The following is an 18,906-nucleotide window of genomic DNA, read 5'->3' as shown; positions in this document are numbered from 1 at the left end:
GCCGATTGAGTGGCTGCCTCCTCCGTTGCTGATGTTCGTGCTCCTGTTCCTCTTCCTCCTCTTCTTCCTCCTTCTCCTCCTCCTCGTCCTCGTCTCCGTCTTCGTCCTTGTCCTCATCTTCCTCGTCTCCCTATTCCTCCTCCTGAGGTGGTGCGGCTATGCCTGGTTGAAATGGCTCCACAGTCCTGATGGCCAAGCTGTGCAGCCTCCAGCAGATGATGACAAATGGGGACACCCGCTCAGCCGAGTACTGGAGGACTCCTCCCGCGTAGTCAAGGCAGCGGAAGCGTTGTTTGAGCACTCCGATGGTCTGCTCAATGATGTTCCTGGTGGCGGCATGGCTCTCATTTTATGAGTGCTGCGCAGGAGGGAGTCATTAGCCAGGTGGAGAGCAGATTGCTTTGTCTCCCAGCAACCAGCCACGAGCTTGATGTGTTGGCTGGCACACCGGTCTGGTGCAGGATGAAGGCATCGTGGCTGCTGCCAGGATAGCGAGCATTGACGGTGAAGATTCTGCATGCGTGGTTGCACATCAAGTACACATTCAGTGAGTGATAGCCTTTGCGGTTACGGAATACCTCAGGATTGTGATGCGATGCCTGCAAAGAGGCGTGAATGCAGACAATGGCATCCTACACCATGGGGAAAGCCATTATCCTGGCAAAGCCACATGCCCGCTCATGCTGCTTCTCTCTTGTCATGGGGAAGGAAATATAGTCCCTTCTCTTTCTGTAAAGAGCATCTGTGACCTCGCGGATGTAGCAATGGATGGTGAACTGCGATATGTTAGATTGGCCTCCTGTTCCACACTGGAAGGATCCGCTGGCATAGCAATTAAGGGCAGCCACTGCCCTTCACTGGCACTGAGAGAGCCGTCCTCACCCAGGTCTAAGGCTCGAGGTTGGTTGCAGGAGGTGGCAGAGCTCTGTGACCACGTCCTTGCTGAAGCGCAGCCTTTGAACACACTGTTCCTCAGTGAAATTGCTGTAGGAGAATTGCTGCCGGAATACTCTGGGAGGGTAAGGCCTCCTGTTGAGAGCCATGTTGGGCCTCTTCCCTCTGACCACATTTTGCAATCTTTCTCTCTGCCTCCGACGTTGATGCTGGAGGTTGAGGTCCAGTGCCAGTACAGCCCCCATTAAAGTATGGAAACGTTACACTTTGAAATCCCACCTAAATGAAAGTGAATCATTTTTTTCATGCAGAAGACGACTGAAAGTGAAAAATGCTGAAATGCCTGAAAACGCCAGTTGGCAAACTGACAAGGCTGCATTCTTTAAATAAACAAATAAACCGGATGTTGACACCTTTAAATACCGCTTCTCCAGCGGCCATCCGACTGCATACCGCCTCCTCCTCCTGCCATTGTTAATGGCAGGCGCTCAGGCAGGGGCGAGAGGGAATATCTGATCTGGGGCACCAACGGGCCGATGAGCACCAGGTGATATCATGATCACCGGGGCGGCAGCGCAAAAGCGGCGGGACTTTCGCGGGCATCGCTCAATTCGCCGTGACCTGTTATCTCCCCTCGGAGGTGCAAACGGGAGGCGCAAAGCAGGCCAATTTCTCCTCCAATGTCTTCAGTCTTCCTAATTCAACAGGAGGAAATTGGGCCTCGTCCAAGATTGGATGTGGGACAAGCAGTCTGACAGAAAGAAAGACTTGCATTTATAAAGCACCTTTCACGACCACTGGACATCTCAAAGCGCTTTACAGCTAATTAAGTACTTTTGAAGTTTGGTCACAGTTGTACTGTGGGGTCACGAAAGTAGTGGCAGGGTTGCGAATGATGGCGGTGAGTTACAGCTCGGTGTCATCATGTGGATACCGACCCCATGTCCGCGGGGTGAGGGCAGTCCCACTTGGCTGGACGATGAAGGAGAGGCAACAGACGAGGATGGTGTGGTTGACTGCGCAGAGGTTGAGGGGGGGTGAGGAGGGATAAAGGGCCATGATCGCTCCGCCATCACAGGGAACTTTTGCTACCGTTGATTCAGTGCTGTGGGAGGTGTTGGAAACCCGATCAGAGTGATTCAGAGATGGAGTTGGGAGAGAGATGGGCCTGAATCTTGGGAGTTATAGACATAGACATAGAAAATAGGTGCAGGAGTAGGCCATTCGGCCCTTCTAGCCTGCACCGCCATTCAATCAGTTCATGGCTGAACATGCAACTTCAGTACCCGCTTCCTGCTTTCTCGCCATACCCCTTGATCCCCCTAGTGGTAAGGACTTCATCTAACTCGCTCTTGAATATATTTAGTGAATTGGCCTCAACAACTTTCTGTGGTAGAGAATTCCACAGGTTCACCACTCTCTGGGTGAAGAAGTTTCTCCTCATCTCGGTCCTAAATGGCTTACCCCTTATCCTTAGACTGTGACCCCTGGTTCTGGACTTCCCCAACATTGGGAACATTCTTCCTGCATCTAACCTGTCTAAACCCGTCAGAATTTTAAACGTTTCTATGATGTCCCCTCTCATTCTTCTGAACTCCAGTGAATACAAGCCCAGTTGATCCAGTCTTTCTTGATTGGTCAGTCCCACCATCCCGGGAATCAGTCTGGTGAACCTTCGCTGCACTCCCTGAATAGCAAGAATGTCCTTCCTCAAGTTAGGAGACCAAAACTGTACACAATACTCCAGGTGTGGCCTCACCAAGGCCCTGTACAACTGTAGCAACACCTCCCTGCCCCTGTACTCAAATCCCCTCGCTATGAAGGCCAACATGCCATTTGCTTTCTTAACCGCCTGCTGTACCTGCATGCCAACCTTCAATGACTGATGTACATGACACCCAGGTCTCGTTGCACCTCCCCTTTTCCTAATCTGCCTCCCCTTTTCCTAATCTGAAAACAGGTTGGAGCTGATTTAATGCGAAGTAGGTAACATGAAGGCAGAAGCCCTCCTAGATTAAGGGAAGGAAAATAAATGGAAAATTCAGCAAACGCCTGATGAACACATCCAGCTGTTCCCCACTGAAAGCAACAGGGACAAAAGGAGGCAGAAAAATGGCATCGGACCTTGTGTTAATTATTCACTCACGCTCCAGTTCTCTTTTGTGGGAGTAGCAAGCTGCCAGCATGGAGTCTGGATAGCCAGTTCCCATTACAGAGAAAATAGGTCACAGCTAACGTGGTTTCAAAAAAAATCTTCAAAACTGTATGCCAAAAAAACAAGAAACATCCTGTTGAATTGAAAATAGCAGGATGTGTAAAGTTCTCTGCTCTTTTATGGCAACTAGGGACGTGATCGCAGGGGGACCTGGCTGTGTGTGATCTTAAAGTGGTGATCGGTTTGTGGTGTTGCATTACCATAACAAGGCAGTAATCTATTATATACCAGCACAGTGTCAGACAGAGGTCGACTCTGACCTGAGACTGGCTTGAATCTGACCTTTGCTTGTAATAATGCAGCTATATTGTCGCTTCGCAGCTGATGGTGGGCTCTGAGGTTGGTGGCAAACTGGGAGAGTGAATGAGGTGGTACCCATCATCATATTAGGCAGTCCATCAGAATCGAGGAAGACTTGCTTCCACTCTTAAAATGAGTCCTTAGGTGGCTGAACAGTCCAATACGAGAGCCAACGTCCCTGTCACAGGTGGGACAGATAATCGTTGAGGGTAAGGGAGGGTGGGACTGGTTTGCCGCACGCTCTTTCTGCTGCCTGCGCTTGGTTTCTGCATGCTCCCGGATGCACTTCCTCCACTTAGGCCAGGGACTCCCAGGTGGTACCCACACTGCCTCTGTGCCATGTCACCAAAGCAGAGGCCTCCGGTAGGCTGAGCAGCTGAATTGCAAGCAGGCACTGTCTGGAAAGTAAGGTTTGCATTTGTTGTTAAGCTACCTAGGCTGACACTCCCGTGCTACACAGAGGGGGTGCTGCACTGTCAGAGGTGTCGGCTTTCCGATAAGACTTTAAACCGAGGCCTCGCCTGCTCTCTCAGTTGGCGGTAAAAAAGATCCCACGCCACTATTTCAAAGAAGAACAGGTATGTTCTCCTTGGTGTCCTGGCCAATATTTATCCCTCAACCATCATCACATTACTGTTTGCGAGACTTTGCTGTGCATAAATTGGCTGCTGAGTTTCCTATATTTCCTACATTTCCTACAGTGACTACACGTCAAAAAGTTATTTGTTGGCTGTAAAGCACTATTTGTAGTGTGCATGCCCATATCCAACCAAAACCACTGGCACTTTAAGAACTTCAGTACATAAGAAATGGAAGTAGGTCATACGGTCCCTCGAGCCAGCTCCACCATTCAATGATATCCTGGCTGATCTTCGACCTTGACTCCTGATGTTGTGAAAGTCGCTGTATAAATGCAAGACTTTCTTTCTTTAGTCCTCTCTCTGAGGGCTTCACTCAAATGACTTACTTTGAGGTGCAGTGGCAGTGGCATCATCATCATAGGCAGTCCCTCGGAGTCGAGAATGACTTGCTTCCACACTAGAAATGAGTTCTCAGGTGACTGAAGAGTCCTATGTGGGATCTACAGACTCTGTCACAGGTGGGGCAGACAGTGGTTGAAGGGACGGGTGGGTGGGGTGCTTGGGTTGACGTGCGCTCCTTCCGCTGTCGGCGCTTGACTTCAACTTGCTCTCGACGAAGAGACTCAAGGTGTTCAGCACCTTCCCGGATGCTTTTCCTTTACGTTGGGTGGTCTTTGGCCAGGGATTCCCAGGTGTCGATGGGGATGTTACAATTTTTCAAGGAGGCTTTGAGGATGTCCTTGAAGCATTTCTTCTGCCCACCTGGGACTCGCTTGCCATGTCAGAACTCCAAGTAGAGCGCTTGCTGGGAGTCTTGTGTCAGGCATGCGGGCGATGTGGCCCATCCAGCGGAGCTGATTGAGTGTAGTCAGTGCTTCAATGCTGGGGATGTTGGCCTGAGCGAGGACACTGACGTTGGTGCGCCTATCCTGCCAATGAATTTGCAGGATCTTGTGGAGGCAACGCTGGTGGTACTTTGCTCGTGTTTTGAGGTGCCTGTTGTACATAGTTTATGTCTCTGAGCCATATAGGAGAACGGGTATCACTATTGCTCTGTAGGCCATGAGCTTGGTGCCCAGGTTTGAGGTCCTGGTCTTCAAACACTCTCTTCCTCAGGCGACCGAAGGCTGCACTGGCACACTGAAGGCAGTGTTGGATTTTGTCATCGATGTCTGCCCTTGTTGACAGTAGGCTCCCGAGATATGGAAAATGGTCCACGTTGTCCAAGGCCTCGTCGTGGATTTTTATAACTGGGGGGCAGTGCTGTGTGGCGGGGGCAGTTTGGTAGAGGACCGTTGTCTCACGAATGTTTAGTGTAAGGCCCATGCTCTTGTATGCCTCAGTGAAGGTATTGACGATGGCTTGGAGTTTGGCCTCCGAGTGTGTGCAGATGCAGGCCTTCTCTGCGTACTGTAGTTCGTTGACGGAGGAGGGGACGACCTTGGATCTGGACTGGAGGCGGCGGAGGTTGAACAGATTCCCATTTGTCCTGTAATTTAGCTCCACTCCAGCAGGGAGCTTGCTGAGGGTGAGATGGAGCATTGCAGCAAGGAAGATCAAGAAAAGTGTTGGTGCGATGACACAGCCTTGCTTGACCCCGGTCTGAACGTGGAATGGGTCTGTGCTGGATCCGTTGGTCAGGATCATGGCTTGCATGTCATCGTGGAGCAGGCTGAGGATGGTGACAAACTTTTCAGGACGCTCCATAATCCCTCATGGTTGACAGCGTCGAAGGCTTTTGTGAGGTCAAAGAAGGCCATGTCCAGGGTTTGGTGCTGTTCTCGCATTTCTCTTGTATCTGTCGCGCGGTGAAGATCATGTCCATTGTGCCCCTTAGTGGGTGGAATCTACATTGCGACTCTGGGAGGAGCTCTTCAGCCACAGGAGGAAGGCGATTCAGGAGGATTCTTGCAATGACGTTCCCGGTGGTCGACAGCAGGGAGATTCCTCTGTAGTTGCCGCAGTCGGACTTTCTTGGTCATGATTACAACATCTTTGAGATCTCCTGGCATGATCTCCTCCTTCCAGGTAAGAGAGATGAGGTCATGGATCAACGCTAGTAGTGCTTCTCCACCATGTTTTAGTGCTTCCGCGGGGATTCCATCTGCTCCTGATGACTTGTTCTTCAGTTGTTGGATGGCCTTTTCCACCTCGTGCCAGGCTGGGGTTATGCTGAGATGGTAGCAGGTAACATGCTGTGGGATGGAGTCGCGGACACTCACATCGAAGACAGAGTCTCGGTTGAGGAGATCCTCGAAGTGCTCCTTCCAGCAGGCACAGACTGCCTCTCTGTCCTTGATGAGCACCTCTCCATTCTTGGCCAGCAGTGGGGTAGGGTCTTGGGTACATGGGCCGTAGGTCCTCTTGACTGCGCTGAAGAATCCTTGCATGTCGTGGTTGTCGGCTAGCTGCTGGATCTCCTGTGCTTTCTCCACCTACCATCTGTTCATTAGGTCACAGGTTTTCTGTTGGACCTCGGCCTTCAGACATCTGTAGAGCTGCTTTCTTGCCCTTGAGTTGTGTTGCTGCTTTCAGTCCAGGAATCCTTGCATTTGTGACTATTAGCTCCTGGATCTCTGGACGTTCTCGTCGATCGAGTCTTGGTGTTTCCTGGTCGAGTGACTATGGAAGCCTTGAGGGCAGACCAGGCACTGTTGGCACTCTGTGTCTCTGGGTCACTGGGAGTCGTCAGGTTGGTAGTGAGGTGCTGGCTGAATAGGGCTTTCTTAGCAGGATCTTTGAGTGCACCGACGTTGATTTTCCTGCGGCATTGTTTCTGTTGCCGTCGCTGTTTTGGGGCAATGTTGATGGTGATGACGGAGCGAATTAGGCAATGGTCCATCCAGCAGTTATCAGCTCCTGTCATGGTGCGGGTGATGCGCACGTCTTTGCAGTCCCTCGCTCGGACGATGACATAGTCTAGCAGATGCCAGTGCTTGGAGCGAGGGTGTTGCCATGAAGCTTTACATTTGTTCTTCTGATGGAATAGGGTATTGGTTATGATGAGGCCGTGTTCTAAGCATTTTGTCAGGAGGAGGGTACATTTGGAGTTGGCTATCCCTACTCCGTCTCTGCTGATCACACCTCCCCAGAGGTCAGTGTCCTTTCCAACTCTGGCGTTGAAGTCGCCAAGGAGAATCAGCTTGTCGCTCATTGGGATTCAGGACAGGGATTGTTCGAGGTTGGAGTAGAATTGAATATATCCAATGAACTGGCATCAACAACTCTCTGCAGCAGGGAATTCCACAGGTTAACAACCTCTGAGTGAAGAAGTTTCTCCTCATCTCAGTCCTAAATCGTCTACCCCTTATCCTAAGGCTATGTCCCCTGGTTCTGGACTTCCCCAACATCGGGAACATTCTTCCCGCATTTTTGGTCTCGTCTGTAGCTTCCAGTGTTGGGGCATATATGCAGTATAATGTGGATAAATGTGAGGTTATACATTTTGGGGTCAAAAACACGAAGGCAGAATATTATCTGAATGGTGGCAGATTAGGAAAAGGGGAGGTGCAACGAGACCTGGGTGTCATGGTTCATCAGTCACTGAAAGTGGGCATGCAGGTACAGCAGACGGTTAAGAAAGCAAATGGTATGCTGGCCTTCATAGCTAGGGGATTTGAGTATAGGAGCAGGGAGGTCTTACTGCAGTTGTGCAGGGCCTTAGTGAGGCCTCACCTGGAATATTCAGTTTTGGTCTCCTAATCTGAGGAAGGACATTTTTGCTATTGAGGGAGTGCAGCAAAGGTTCACGAGACTGATTCCAGGGATGGCTGGACTGTCATATGAGGAGAGACTGGATCAACTGGGCCTTTATTCATTGGAGTTTAGAAGAATGAGAGGGGATCTCATAGAAACATATAAGATTCTGATGGGACTGGACAGGTTAGATGTGGGAAGAATGTTCTCGATGTTGGGGAAGTCCAGAACCAGGGGACATAGTCTTAGGATAAGGGATAGGCCATTTAGGACTGAGATGAGGAGAAACTTCTTCACTCAGAGAGTTGTTAACCTGTGGAATTCCTTACCGCAGAGAGTTGTTGATGCCAGTTCATTGGATATATTCAAGAGGGAGTTAGATATGGCCCTCACGGCTAAAGGGATCAAGGGGTATGGAGAGAAAGCAGGAGAGGGGTACTGAGGGAATGATCAGCCATGATCTTATTGAATGGTGGTGTAGGCTTGAAGGGCCGAATGGCCTACTCCTGCAGCGATTTTCTATGTATGTGCTGAAGACGGTAGTGCACTGGTTCCGGGTTCCATTACATAGGCAGTCACAACACCTGATTCATGGAGTGGGAGGTTAATCTGTTTTTGGTGGTGCTGGTGACAGGAGAAATGTTGGCCAGGACACCCCGGGGTAGATCTTGACTCGGTGCAATAGTGTAAAACGAGTGATAGCGCATCGGCAGCTCGTTTTTCATCTCTCCCATTCTTAATTCCAATTACATCAATGGATATGAAAATCGGGAGAGATGGAAAACGGGCTGCTGATTCGCTAGCGCCCATGCTGCACTATCGCACAGAGTCAAGATCACCTAGAAAGTAGGAATGGGGTACTGAAGTTGCATGTTCAGCCATGAACTCATTGAATGGTGGTGCAGGCTCGAAGGGCCGAATGGCCTACTCCTGCACCTATTTTCTATGTTTCTATGTTTCTATGTTTCTACCGGAGATACTGGAACAGGCAGGGGCGGCCACAGTTTAACATCTCATTTAAACGATAGCACCTCCGACAAAGCGTGGCTTCCTCTGCCTGTTCCGCTGATGCTGCTAGCCTAAACTCTCTGAAGTTCAGAAGAATGAGGGGTGATCTCATTGAAACATATAAAATTCTGAGCGGGCTTGGCAGGGTAGATGGTGAGAGGCTGTTTCCACTGGCTGGAGAATCTTGAACTCTCTAGGGGACATAGAGAGTCTCAGGGTAAGGGGTCGGCCATTTGGGACTGAGATGAGAACTTTCTTCTCTTTGAGTTCTGAACTCCACAGGGATGCTCACTCGCTGAGTATATTCAAGAATGACATCGGTAGATTTTTGGGCACTAAGGGGGGTAAATTCGGTTGGTTAGCGCCGCTCGTTAGCGCCCCAGAGGCACCCCCTGCTTGAGTGTCGTGCTGTCAGCGCCTGCCGCAAACTTCAGTGATGGCTTAGCGGCGGCGCTAACGGTTTGCGCTGCACTCGCTAGTGCCGCCCACTCAGTGATATCACCAAGTGTGCAACACCCCTGTAACATCGTGGTCACGAACTTGACTGCTTTTGCCTGCCTTAGCGCCTGGCGTTACCTCTGACAAGGAAAGCAGGCACCCCTGAGAAGCTGCCGGGGCGATAATGTCCGAGGGGGCGCAGGTGGGCAGTTAAAATTATTTTTTTTCCATTAATGCATCTCTCCTAGATGCTGGATACTGTTGTTTAGCCGCTTTGGCTTTTACTTGACTTTTTGGGTGGTCCAGCTGACCTCCCCTTGAGGCGCTAGGACGCCGGTTTCCTAGCGACAGAACTTCGGCACCACTCCCGCGATAACGCCCTAAGAATCAGGGTTAGCACCCTAAGAGGAGTGTGGAACGCTTACCTTAGCACTCCACTCCCCACTTGGGGCGCTAAAAGTGAATATCCCGGTTGGAGGTGGTAAATATCGCCTGTCGCTAAAGTTAGCGACCAGGCGGTGTCACCGCCTCAAACCGAGCTATATCGAATTTTTAGTCCTAAGGGAATCAAGGGATACGAGGATCGAGTGGGAAAGTGGAGTTGAGGTCGAAGTTCAGCCATGATCTTATTGAATGGCAGAGTAGGCTCGAGGGACATTATGGCCTATTCCTGCTCCTATTCCTTATGTTCCTGAAGTGTCAGTGTTTGGTTAGACATGGGCCTGCACACTACAAATAGTGTAGTGTCCGATGTGTGCATTGGGGTGTGTGTGGCTATTAATGTGCAAGATGAGAAGAAAGGACTCTCTCCCTAAAATAAAACTCCTCTGGATACAACCAGCGGTATAAACAGGCAGTTCCACTTAGTCTATCCTGTCTTCAAGCCCATGTGAATAGGGAGACCACCTACCTCTGATGACCAAGTTAATCCCAGCAACCCCTAGGGCAAGGCAGCATAGTGATTGTTGCACTGAACTAGCAAACCAGAGGCCGTGAGTTCAAATACCACCAGGGCAAATTAAATGAAATTAAATCGATACATCTGGTAAATGGCGGGCTATGAAAGTTTCCAGACTGTTGTAAACTGAACACATTAGTGAGCCTGCTACCCAGCCCAGTCAGGCTCACATGTGAATTCAGTCCCATACACTGTGGCTGGTTCTTATCATCTAAGCTAGCGCTCTACTCGGAGCTCTGACATGGCAAGCGAGCCCTAGATGGGCAGAGCAAAAGTTTCAAGGACATCCTCAAAGCCTCCTTAATAAAATGCAACATCCCCACCGGCACCTGGGAATCCCTGGCCAAAGGCCGTCCTAAGTGGAAGAAGAGCATCCGGGACTCGTCGCCGAGAGCGTGCGGAAATCAAGTGCAGTGAGCGGAAAGAGCGTGTGGCAAACCAGACTCCCCGCCCACCCTTTCCTTCAACCACTGTTTGCCCCTCCTGTGACAGAGACTGTAATTCCTGTATTGGACTGTACAGTCACCTGAAAACTCACTTTTAGAGTGGAAGCAAGTCTTCCTCGATTTCGAGGGACTGCCTATGATGATGATGATGATGATGACCCCCTGAAGTAGTCTGGTGGCAAACACAATGAAAGCGTCACAGCCGTAGGGATGGACAATAGCCTTGTCGGCATTGCTCTCATCCTGAGAACAAAGTTAAAAAGGTACATGACAAGATAGAGCAGGTCCTGCATTACAATAAGAATCTGTAGGAAATGTTCAGCCATGAACTCATTGAATGGCGGTGCAGGCTAGAAGGGCCGAATGGCCTACTCCTGCACCTATTTTCTATGTTTCTATGTTTCTATGAGTGGAGAGGACACAAGTAGGGTTGCGCAAAATTATAGCACAGGAGCCTGAAGGGGACAATATTTTCCAACTCAAAACAGAAATATTTTGAGAAACTGGAAAAATCTGCACTTCACCCAACCTCGTTTGACCCTGCTCGGACCAACATTCCTAAAGCAACAACATTTGAACTCTCTGGGTCCCTACTGCTGCATTTTTATGCTCACATGGAGGTTCCTTGTCCCTATAGCAATTCATGTGCTTACATTTAAATAAGAATTTCAGCAAACAGTAGTTGTCCCCGTTTAGTCATAAAGCAATGTGGAATAAATCATTCACACCAGTAATGTCTCTTAAACATGTGACCCCTGACCTTTAAATAACACCCATCAATATGAATGCCACGGGAAACAATGTGCTTTGCTGTGAGCTGAGAGTGATGCTCCAGTCCCCTGTGTTCTTGGTCAGGTCAGATACAACAATAACGTTTTCACAAACTGATCATATCTGAGCGCAGGAATGTGGAAAGAGCCAGGCCCTTGAAGGGCTACTTTACAGCTGGAATTTCTCCCTGGTCAGACACATTAAAAAAGATATGTTCTGGTTTGATTATGTGACAGAATAATGTCAGACATTGCCTGCGTGCACTGGTAGCTGTACCACAACAGAAAGCAGACAAATTCTGAGGAGATTAGCCCAATCGTGCCAGAGGGAAAAACATTTTTAATTTTTATCAGAGGTGCCAATGCATAAAGCCTCAAGTACAGGTCAACCAAAACCGAATAGCAAATTTTAATGAAACAGAATGCGAATGGTGTAATTCTACCTCACTGGGCTGTCGAATAAGAAATACCATTTTCAGATAAACATTATTGGTTTACCATTGTTATAGAAGACTTAAGCAATAAGAAAATGTCAGCACTTTGTGACCGCCAAGGCTGTAAAAGGCAGCCGAGGAGATGAGGTAAATAGGCAAATGGTGATTCAGTGATGCAAGCCTTGCTTTAAAAAGCGTAAAGGTTGTAGGATAAAAAGAAAGACTTCTCGGCCTTTTGGCTAAGATCATGCGTAACTGACCTGACAGGGGAGTAACCACCATAACCCCAAGGTGGTTCTCCCTGGATCAGGAAGGTATATGCTTGCTTTTTTGGAAACAGGAGGTGGGTGGGGTGGCTTGACCCATCCACCTCCACGGAGGTGTGTGGGGGACCTGACCCATCCACCTCCATGGCACGAACCTGGTATTGCAGTACTTCCAGGAACGGTGCAGTGGCTCTAGGCCTTTTGGCTAAGAGCATTGGCGCAGAGTGATCCTTGGCGTGTGCAAGGTGACCTCTGGCGTTTGTGATTTGACAAAGAATTGGAACGATTGGCTACGAATTTCAAAAAAAAAAAGAAAGACTTACATTTATATAACGTATTTCACAACTATCAGACGTCTCAAAGCGCTTTACAGCCAATGAAGTGCAGTCACTATTGTAATGTGGGAAATGCAGCAACCAATTTGCGCACAGCAAGCTCCCACAAACAGCAACGTGATAATAATCAGATAATCTGTTTTTTTTTGTTACATTGATTGAGGGATAAATATTGACCCGGACGCTGGGGATAACTCCCCTGTTTCTCTTCGAAATAGTGTCATGGGATCTTTTACATCCACTTGAAAGAGCAGACAGGGCCTCGGTTTAACGCAAGACGGCACCTCCGACAGTGCAGCACTTCCTCAACACTGCACTGGAGTGTCAGCCCTGATTTTTTTGTGCTCAAGTCCCTGGAGCGGGACTTCAACTCACAACCTTCTGATTCAGAGGCGAGAGTGCTACCCACTGAGCCACAGCTGACAATATAAATTTGAGGTCCTTGGAAAGTGAAGGCCGCCGTTATGGAGAAGGATCAAAATGGGAGAGTGAACAGGGTACTGAGGACTTCTGGGTTGTGTGTGTGTGTGGGGTTGGGGGGGGCGCGGAGGGTGGGCATTGAATTCCAACTTCAGTGGGAATTCAATGCCCAATTTGGCAAAATTGGCAATAGAATAGAAGATCAGGTGGCTGGTCAGTCTGGTTTTGTGTAGGCCTTGGAATCCACTGACATGTACAGAATTTCAGCTTTGTTGATTTTCGGGGCTCTGCTCGTCATCTAAATGCCGAGCCCCCTCTTCTGGTGGTGCAGCAATATCCCGGGATATTGCAGGTGTTTGTAAACTCCCTTTTGGCAGTGGATATCCCGTGCATAGTCAATGATCACCCCCCCCCCCCCACCCCGCTCCCTATCTAAGATCAGGTTCGGGGTGGAGTTGAAGACAGTGGTGGATGAACTGCTCCACTAGTACACTGCCCCAATGAGGAGAATCCAGTCCTATATGTTCACTTTTAGCTGGAAATCTTTAGTACAGTGGAGAGAGGTGATGCATTACTTTATAGATGTCCTGGAACACAGGGGTTGGTTTATTTTAGTCAGGCCCGTTCTTGCATTTATATAGCGCTTTTCACCACCGGATGTCCCAAAGCGCTTTACAGCCAATGAAGTACTTTTTGAAATGTAGTCACTGTTGTAATTTAGAAAGAAAGAAAGACTTGGATTTATATAGTGCCTTTCACAACGACTGGACGTCTCATAAGAAAATAAGAATATAAGAAATAGGAGCAGGAGTAGGCCATACGGCTCCTCGAGCCTGCTCCGCCATTTAATACGATCATGGCTGATCTGATCATGGACTCAGGTCCACTTCCCTGCCCGCTCCCCATAACCCCTTATTCTCTTATCGGTTAAGAAACTGTCTATCGCTGTCTTAAATTTATTCACGTCCCAGCTTCCACAGCTCTCTCAGGCAGCGAATTCCACAGATTCACAACCCTCTGAGAGAAGAAATTCCTCCTCATCTCAGTTTTAAATGGGCGGCCTCTTATTCTCAAATTATGCCCCCTAGTTCTAGTCTTCCCTATCCCCTCATCTCCAGAATCAACCTAGTAAACCTTCTCTGAACTGCCTCCAAAGCAAGTATATCTTTTCGTAAATATGGAAACTAAAACTGCACTCAATATTCCAGGTGTGGCCTCACCAATACGCTGTATAACTGTAGCAAGACTTCCCTGCTTTTATACTCCATCCCCTTTGCAATAAAGGCCAAGATTCCATTGGCCTTCCTGATCACTTGCTGTACCTGCATACTAACCTTTTGTGTTTCATGCACAAGTACCCCCAGGTCCCGCTGTACTGCAGCACTTTGCAATTTTTCTCCATTTAAATAATAACTTGCTCTTTGATTTTTTTCTGCCAAAGTGCATGACCTCACACTTTCCAACATTATACTCCATCTGCCAAATTTTTGCCCACTCACTTAACCCGTCTATGTCCTTTTGTAGATTTTTTGTGCCCTCCTCACACATTGCCTTTCCTCCCATCTTTGTATCATCAGCAAACTTGGCTACGTTACACTCAATCCCTTCTTCTAAGTTGTTAATATAGATTGTAAATAGTTGGGGTCCCAGCACTGATCCCAGCGACACTCTACTAGTTACTGATGGCCAACCCGAGAATGCACTCTCAAAGCACTTTACAGCCAATGAAGTGTAGTCACTGTTGTAATGTGGGAAACGCGGTAGCCAACTTGCACACTGGAAGCTCCCACATACAGCAATGTGATAATGATCAGATAATCTGTTTTTTTTGTTATGTTCATTGAGGGATAAATATTGGCTAGGACACTTTATGTAGGAAACTTTAATGTATTACAATTGCGATTAGTTAACAGACAATGATAATTATATCAAAGGTGGGTTTAATTCCCCCAATAAACATTCTTCTCTAGATTTATACAGATGTTCACTTTACTGCAGGCAGGACAATTCTAACCTCAGGGATTGCAGTCCTGGACTATAGCTCCTTTGATGTGCAGGAGTTCATCTACGAAGGGAAACATATCTTAAAGTGGCCACATTTCTGTTGAATATAAAATCATAACTCACTCTGTCCGCCCAGCGCCACTGCTGACACTAATAAAACTGACTACTCTGTTGGCCTCTGGAGTTATTTGCAAGCCATAAGCTCCTGAGGACACGGGGCTTTAAAAAAGGCTCCACTGCACATCCATCAAGATCTGCTTGATTCCTTTTCTTTTACCCGTCTGGTTTGATTCAGCTCATGGCTGCTGCAGTCTCGCTCACTCTGTACAGAGATGGTTGGCTGCATCTGGAATGTGCCTTCTTCAAAGCTGTAACTGAGAAGGTGCTGTTACAGCAGAGGGCGAGAGGTTCGAGTGTAATGTGAGGGAATCAAAAAGCCTCGATGGCCAAAAGTCAATTGTATCCAGTATGCAGGGCTACTTTTTCATTGTAAGTTTTATATGTTTAGACGAGTGTAACTGGTTACCCTGGAAACATTACTAAACAAACGCCACCTGTTGGTAAGGTTGTATCATTACACCAAAAAGGGTTCCCTGAGGTATATTTTCATCAATGGCCATCAGGAATACAGAATATTAACAGTAATAAACTTCTCTATCAGACCTTCTAACCCACCCTCATTTCCAAACAATCGGCCACATTTTCAAAAGACATTCATATGAACATATTATTTGGCTTGTTGACATACATAAGAATAATTGACTAACTGCCGAAAGGTGCTGTGGGCCTAAAGTAGCTCCTGAATCGGCAGGAAACGTGTGTTTTCAGCACTTGTCTGGAACTTCAGCTTGTCGCAGTTGGTAACACTCTGGCTCTGGGCCAAGAAATCCCATACTGGCACCTTTCATGCAGCTTCCAGTCAGTTGTATAGTCGAGGCTGACACTCCAGTGCAGCATTGTCACAAGGGCCAGCCTTCAGATGAAACATTAAGCTACAGCCCTGACTACCTATCCCTGTGGTTCAGCTGAAGGAAGAGAAATTCTTCCCTCAACCACAAACAGATTAGCTGGCCATTCGTCTCCTTGCTGCCTGTGGGGTATTCCTGCAATGAAAACAGCTGCTGCTTTCGCCCACCTAATAACAGTTAAAGTAATTAATTGTGCGCAAAGTACTTTGAGATGTTTCCAAGAGATTACAAAGATAAGCACGGCTGGGTGAGGATTTTTAACAGTTTCTACCTATAGCCTAACTCGCACCAAGTCCCGTTCATTCATCAACCTTGTGCTCACTGACCTACATTGGCTTCCAATTAATGCAACGCCTCCATTTTAAAATTCTCATCCTTGTTTTCAAATCCCTCCATGGCCTTGCCCCTCACTATCTCTGTAATCTCCTCCAGCCCTACAACAACAACAACTTGTATTTATTTAGAGGCTTTAATGTAGTAAAACATCCCAAGGCGCTTCATAAGAGTGTTATAAGACAAAACAAATAAATTTGACACCGAGCCACATAAGAAGAAATTAAGGCAGATGAGGTAGGTTTTAAGGAACGTCTTAAAGGAGGAAAGAGAGGCGGAGAGGTTTAGGGAGGGAGCTCCAGAGCTTAGGGCCCAGGCAGCTGAAGACACGGTCACCAGTTGTTGAGCAGTTATAATTAGGGATGCTCAAGAGGCCAGAATTTGAGGAGCGCAGACATCTCAGGGGATTGTGAGGCTGATAAAGATTACAGAGATAGGGAGGGGCAATGTAATGGAGAGATTTGTAAACAAGGATGAGAATTTTGAAATCGAGGCGTTGCTTAACTGGGAGCCAATGGAGGTCGGCGAGCACAGGGGTGATGGGTGAGCGGGACTTGCTGTGAGTTAGGACATGGGCTGACAAGTTTTGGAATAACCTCAAGTTTATGTAGGGTAGAATGTGGGAGGCCAGCCAGGAGTGTGTTGTGTAATCAAGTCTAGAGGTAACAAAGGCATGGATGAGGGTTTCAGCAGAAGATGGGTTGAGGCAGGGGCAGGGACAGGTGATGTTATGGAGGTGGAAATAGGCGGTCTTAGTTATGCCATGGATATGTGGCCGGAAGCTCATTTCAGGGTCAAATATGACACCTAGGTTGCGAACAGTCTGGTTCGGCCTCAGACAGATGCTAGGGAGAGGGATGGAGTCAGTGGCTAGGGAACAGAGTTTGTGGCGGGGACCAAAGACAACGGCTTCAGTCTTCCCAATAATTAATTGGAGAACATTTCTGCCCATCCAGTACTGGATGTCGGACAAGCAGTCTGACAATTTAGAGACCATGGAGGGGGCGAGAGAAGTGGGGGTGAGGTAGAGCTGGGTGTCGTCAGCGTACATGTGGAAACTGAGGCTGTGTTTTCGGATGATGCCGCCAAGGGGCAATAGGTAGATAAGAAATAGGAGGGGGCCAAGGATAGATCCTTGGGGATACCAGAGGAGTGGGAAGAGAAGCCATTGCTGGAGATTTTCTGGTTACGATTAGATAGATAAGAATGGAACCAGGCGAGTGCAGTCCCACCCAGCTGGACGATGGTGGAGAGGTGTTGGAGGAAGATGGAGTGGTCAACAGTGACAAAGGCTGCAGACAAGTCGAGAAGGAGGGATAGTTTACCTTTGTCACATCACAAAGGATGTAATTTGTGATTTTGATGAGAGCCATTTTGGTACTGCGTCAGGGGCAGAAACCCGATTGAAGGGATTCAAACATGGCACGGAGTTGGGAGGTGACAACACGTTCAAGGACTTTGGAGAGGTAAAGGAGGTTGGACATTGGGTGATAGTTAGCAAGCACAGTGGGGTCAAGGGTTTGTTTTTTGAGGAGAGGGGTGATGACAGCAGATTTAAAGGAGAGGGGAACAGTATCTGAGGAGAGAGAACCGTTAACAATGTCAGCTAACATGGGAGCCAAAAAAGGAAGTTGGGAGGTCAGCAGTTTAGTGGGAATAGAGTCAACGGACCAGGAAGTGGGTCTCATGGACAAGATGAGCGTGGAGAGAGCAAGAGGGGAGATCAGAGAGAAACTGGAGAAAGATGCAAGTTCAGTGCTAGGGCACCTCAGAGGAAGTTTGGCCTGGTGGGCTAGGGTAAGGAAGGGAAGTGGCAGAGGCAGCTGGTCGGATGGTCTCAATCTTTGAGACAAAGAAGTCCATGAGCTCCTCGCCCTTGTTGTTGAATGTGAGTGTGGTGGAGACAGGGGAGAGGGGTTTAAGAAGACAGTTAGCAGTAGAGAACATTAGCCGGCGGTTGTACTTGCATTCCAGAATGATCCTGGAATAGTGAGCAGTTTTTGTAGACAAGATTAGGACCCATTAATGATCTGGCGGTGAATGGTTAAACCAGTTATCTTGCCATATCCGTTCAAGTCTACATCCCTTGGACTCTCCCCTACAACACTCCCAGATCTCTGCGATCCTCCAATTCTAGCCTCTTGTGCGTCCCCAATTTTAATCGCTCCACCATTCAGCTGCCTGGGCCCTAAGCACTGGAATACCCTCCCTAAACCTCCGCCTCTCTCTCCTCCTTTGAGATGCTCCTTAAAACCTACCTCTTTGAACAAGCTCTGCCCTAATACCCCCAATGTGGCTCAATGTCAAATTTTGTTTCATAAGGCTCCAGTGATGCGCCTTGGGATATTTTACTGTGTTAAACACGCTACATAAATGCAATTTATTGTTTTTGTTGTTATATCTTCCTGTCCTGTCCTTGAACTTAGTACTAAGGATTAATGTTTCTATTCCCATTCTCATTTTCATACCTTCTTTCAGGGTTGAAGAGTTCATGGGGTCAAAAATGTGCGTTTCTTCTGTCAAACTCCTTCTAATTAGTCTATCGAGATTACCTCGGGGTCCGAAATTTGCCACCGTAAGGAATAATTTAGCTCTAAAAGATTTTTTTTGGAGGTAAATAAACTTAGGGCCATTTTGCTAGTTTCACCAGTGATGTAATGCCATCCATAAAAAATAATGACCAATTTGTTTGAGAACCGTTTTTGTGACGTCACTCGGGGTCAAACTCAGTGCGTTTCCCCAATAAGGATATTTTAAGGACAGTCCTAAATACCACTTTTAAATAGCTTGCCTTACCTGGTGGAATTGGATGGAAATCAGCGATAACGGGGCCACCTTGG

The 18,906-nt window shown here is 48.0% G+C and overlaps 1 pseudogene; it reads left to right on the top strand.

Moving 5' to 3' along the window:
* Positions 1-11,959: 11,959 nt before the first annotated feature.
* LOC139252250 (U2 spliceosomal RNA) lies at positions 11,960-12,198 on the top strand (annotated as a pseudogene).
* Positions 12,199-18,906: the final 6,708 nt, after the last annotated feature.

This window comes from Pristiophorus japonicus, chromosome 2 (genome assembly GCF_044704955.1).
Source record: "Pristiophorus japonicus isolate sPriJap1 chromosome 2, sPriJap1.hap1, whole genome shotgun sequence".
NCBI classification, from domain to species: Eukaryota; Metazoa; Chordata; class Chondrichthyes; family Pristiophoridae; genus Pristiophorus; species Pristiophorus japonicus.
Note: the sequence above shows the minus strand (reverse complement) of the source record. Positions and strands in the feature narration are given on the sequence as shown.